Source organism: Clupea harengus, chromosome 11, assembly GCF_900700415.2.
Source record: "Clupea harengus chromosome 11, Ch_v2.0.2, whole genome shotgun sequence".
In the NCBI taxonomy this organism is placed as follows: Eukaryota; Metazoa; Chordata; class Actinopteri; order Clupeiformes; family Clupeidae; genus Clupea; species Clupea harengus.
This window is the reverse complement of record NC_045162.1, coordinates 27,606,694-27,611,693: the sequence shown is the minus strand read 5'-3', so window position 1 is coordinate 27,611,693 and position 5,000 is coordinate 27,606,694. Positions and strand designations below refer to the sequence as shown.

Genomic DNA, 5,000 nt, shown 5'->3' with positions numbered 1-5,000 from the left:
AAGAGAGAGAGGAGGTGTGTGTGACGGTGAAAAGGGAAGAGAGAGAGGAGGTGTGTGACGGTGAAAACGGAAGAGAGGAGGTGTGTGTGACGGTGAAAAGGGAAGAGAGAGAGGAGGTGTGTGACGGTGAAAACGGAAGAGAGGAGGTGTGTGTGACGGTGAAAAGGGAAGAGAGAGGAGGTGTGTGACGGTGAAAAGGGAACGACCATATGGGCTATTCAGACAGATTTGACCAGGCTTTCTATGTTTCTGGCCTTCTACATCCTATAGTCGTTGAATAATTAGTACTATAGGCTAACTATATCATGATTTCTTGCCCAACAAAGCTTTATGTTGTTGGTGCTACTAATTCAAGCAACATTACTGAACACGGACAGACCCGCTGTGAAGTGTCACAAAACGACGTTTTTGAACAGTGAAAACCATCTTGACCAGGGGTGTCCAAACCTTTGCCTGCCACTGTAGTCTTTGAGCCGAACGGGTAGCTGGGTGCACCGACCAGCTCACGTGTTGTGCTACTCATATTCAGAGAAATGCCCCATCAGCCAGGCCTACTTCTGACAGACACTCTGTGACACTCTCCTGAGCATCACTCTCCTCTGAGCATCACTCTCCTCTGAGCATCACTCTCCTCTGAGCATCACTGAGCATCACTCTCCTCTGAGCATCACTGAGCATCACTCTCCCACTCTCCTCTGAGCATCTCTCTCCACTGAGCATCACTCTCTTCTGAGCATCACTCTCCTCTGAGCATCACTCTCCTCTGAGCATCACTCTCCTCTGAGCATCACTGAGCATCACTCTCCTCTGAGCATCACTCTCCCACTCTCCTCTGAGCATCACTCTCCTCTGAGCATCACTCTCCTCTGAGCATCACTCTCCTCTGAGCATCACTGAGCATCACTCTCCTCTGAGCATCACTCTCCCACTCTCCTCTGAGCATCACTCTCCTCTGAGCATCACTCTCCTCTGAGCATCACTGAGCATCACTCTCCTCTGAGCAGCACTGAGCATCACTCTCCTCTGAGCATCACTGAGCATCACTCTCCTCTGAGCATCACTGAGCATCACTCTCCTCTGAGCATCACTCTCCTCTGAGCATCACTCTCCTCTGAGCATCACTCTCCCACTCTCCTCTGAGCATCACTCTCCTCTGAGCATCACTCTCCTGAGCATCACTCTCCTCTGAGCATCACTGAGCATCACTCTCCTGAGGTGTGATGACATCATAGGATCGTGGTGCTTCTCAAATTGTCACGACTGTTGCTGGCATCCATTTGTCATTTATCCACGCACGCACACACACACACACATACACACACACACACACACACACACACACACACCAGGAACGAAGGCAGGGGTGCCACAGTCTTGTCTTACGTCGTGTCACCTTTTGTTCCTCCTGCCGTCAGCAGAAACCTGCATGCATATCCACACACACACACACACACACACACACACACACACACACACACACACACACACACAACACACACACACACCCACACCCACACACACACACACACCATGCATATCCACACGTGTGTTGATGGTGTTAACACTGCTTTGCTGACTGCCAAGTTGGTAGCACACGACCCGTGAGAAGCTGAGCCAGCGAGTATTGTAGACCTGTGATAGGTGTGTGTGCTCCGCAGATTGAGGAGAAGAGGGGACTAAACGGCAGACTTCGTCATGGATTTGACGGTGCGGATGGTCCTTCATGCCATGCCACTGGACTGAGGAGAATTAGAAGAACTCGTAGAGTGAACTGAGTTAAAGCCCCATTGCACTTGAGTGAACTGAGTTAAAGCCCCATTGCACTTGAGTGAACTGAGTTAAAGTGAACTGAGTTAAAGTGAACTGAGTTAAAGTGAACTGAGTTAAAGCCCCATTGCACTTAAGTGAACTGAGTTAAAGTGAACTGAGTTAAAGCCCCATTGCGCTTGAGTGAACTGAGTTAAAGTGAACTGAGTTAAAGTGAACTGAGTTAAAGTGAACTGAGTTAAAGTGAACTGAGTTAAAGTGAACTGAGTTAAAGCCCCATTGCACTTAAGTGAACTGAGTTAAAGTGAACTGAGTTAAAGCCCCATTGCACTTGAGTGAACTGAGTTAAAGTGAACTGAGTTAAAGTGAACTGAGTTAAAGTGAACTGAGTTAAAGTGAACTGAGTTAAAGCCCCATTGCACTTGAGTGAACTGAGTTAAAGTGAACTGAGTTAAAGCCCCATTGCACTTGAGTGAACTGAGTTAAAGCCCCATTGCACTTGAGTGAACTGAGTTGTGCATTATGCTGCCCTGAAGTGGTTCACACTCTGTGGCATGTCTGACTCTCATCAGGAAGCACACATTCACACATTCACACATTCATCAGCTGTCTCGAATGGTATGTCAGTGATATGAACATGTCTTTTCCAGGTGTGTACACAAAGGAGATCATCATTTCTTTGAATTTGAAGGAGCCTTTTCTGCAACTGCACAGGGGCCTGGCCAAAGGGCATTTGACAGTTTGTGGCCAGACTGGGATTTTTTTTCACAGGATTGCCATATACAGTACATACTGGTTGAACTTCTTGAGGGTGAAAACTACAGTCAGCGACACTTTTTGTATTTGGTTCGTAGTTTTGCTCTGCATCAGAGAGTGCCCTTGATTTTTGGGGTCAAAGAGCCGCAGCAGTGGCGTTATAGAGACAGACGTTTTCAGTGCAATGAAATGCAGCTTGTTGTCCTGGATGCCACCGCCATGCGACATTGGAGCAGCGATCTTTAGGTTGCAGTGAGTGTGGCCTCATTGGGGGGTGTACTGAGCAAGATATCTGGTCATACCAAGTAACCGCTGAAGGCTCTACTCTGATGGAGGGTGGTGGCTGCTGGGTGGCTGTGGCTTTGGAGTCATCTGGTTTGACTCCATTAGCACTGATGAGGGGCCCAAGATACTTCACTTCCTTAACCATATATTGGACTTTGTCTTGGTTGAATTTGACATTGAGCTCGTTAGCTCCATCCCTCTCTGAAGTATTTTGTCTGCCACGATCAACAACAACAACAACGATCATGTCATCTAATACTATGAAGACACTGTCAATGACATCAAAACTCTCATAGTTGACTTGCTGGAATATTTAGTTTACTGATTTACTACCAAATGGCAGACGATGACAGTGGTATCTTGCCCTGGAAGTATTGAAAGTACAGAGATCTACGGACTTGTCATCGAGTCTGATCTGCCGATATCCAATCTTTTTTCCTGCTAGTCTTTGCCGCTCTCTTCAGCAGTGGGTATGGATAAGTGTTGACATAATATAGCCCTTTTAAGATCTAAGGTAAAACCCATGTATCTATTCAGTGATACTTAAAGTGCTAACCCAGGCTGTGGGCTTTGTTACTTTGATAATCACACCTGTACTTTCCAGGCTGTCAAGTGTCTCTTTCAACCCATCAAAGGATCTTCCTACACCAACGGAGCATTGGGGGTTCTGCTGGATAAATGTGGTGCTGAACTGGAAACTCATCGAGACCTTCAAAAACCGAGGCATATCATCTCAAAAGTCCTGCCTTGGATGCGGGGACAGCTGAGATTAGTGCATCCACTTCACTGATCGGGGCGAGCTCTGCACAGCCCTGGTGGCCCGGCAGAGGTGTGGCAGACGCTGTGGTGACAAAGAAGTCAGGTCCAGGTCCAGTCCAGTCTGTCTCTGTGTCTCTACAAATGCAGTCTGACCATGCCACTTGTTCCGCCATTGGCTATTAACACTGAGTCAGTCTTTTGTAGCTTGACAGGCACTGAGAGTGTGCTTACAGCAGATTGACGGCAGAATGTTAGCTTCAGCGCCAGTGTTAAGCGTTTAACACCATAAACTGGCCGCCTATAGCTGAGGTTTATGTGCCAGCCTGTGTCAGCTTCGCAAGGTTTTGGCTGTGATCTCTACAGCTGCAGCCCTTGCTTCCTCACTATCAGTGTCTGTGTCAGGCGATACCACTTTCCCTGAGTTGCACGTGTTGCCATGTCTATTGTAGTATACGTGGTATGCAGGGTATTTTCTTGGCTGGTGATGTCACCCACATTTGCCAGATGTCTGAGACTGTTGTTCAGGTTCTTGCCCCTGTGTGCTCAATGCGCTTGCATGGGGCATTAGGGGCAGCTTTTCTCCTGCCGGCATCCACCGTACGTTCTGGTGCACTGCTAGAGGCCATTTCAGGTGCCTGTGCATGTACTACTTCTTTTGAGTAACACATACCAACAGCTGTCATCAGGATCAAATGAAGGGTAGACGGCAGTTTCTCACGCTAAGCAGTGTCAGTCACACGAAAACACTTTTATCTCATGAGATCTTTCAGTACTGTGACTCACAGTACAGGCAGATAACACTTCAGAGAACTTTTTGTTTTGTCCAGTACACACACAGAACGTTCAACAGTACAACAGTCTCAGCCAATCACAAGGGAACAACATTAGACAACACAACTAAACAGTAACTGGTGGTTGCTAATGCTACAGGCTGGAACGAGAATGATCCAGAGTAGGCTTTTCAGGAACAGGGTTGGGTGCTCAGACTATGAATGAGAAAAACACTCAGATCACATCGCTGATGGATTGCTGCTTGCAGCCGGGTAATTAAGACCCATACACTCACAAACACACACACACACACACACGCACGTCAGTTAAACAATCTCTCTGTTTCTGTCTTCGTCTGGGTATAGGTCTTAATTGATTAGCTGCACTGTTACATACAGCAGTGTGTGTTGAACAGCTGGTTGTATTATGGTTCAGAAGCTGTGAGTGAGAACTCATATATGCCATCATGTGACGAGATTTAGTAAAACTGAATTTATGTATGTGCCTGTATCTTTGAGCACTGTGGTGGTGGTGATGGTGGTGTGTCTGTGTGTGTGTGTGTGTGTGTGTGCGTGTGTGTGTGCGTGCGTGTGTAAGGGCTGACTGGGCTGAGTGTGTGTATGTGTGTGTAAATGTGTGTGTGTGTGTGTGTGTGTGTGTGT

At 47.3% G+C, this 5,000-nt stretch overlaps 1 protein-coding gene across 1 annotated transcript in view; it reads right to left on the bottom strand.

Moving 5' to 3' along the window:
• invs (inversin) overlaps positions 1 to 5,000 on the bottom strand; it is a 32,456-nt gene that overhangs the window by 19,190 nt on the left and 8,266 nt on the right. The window lies entirely within an intron of this gene.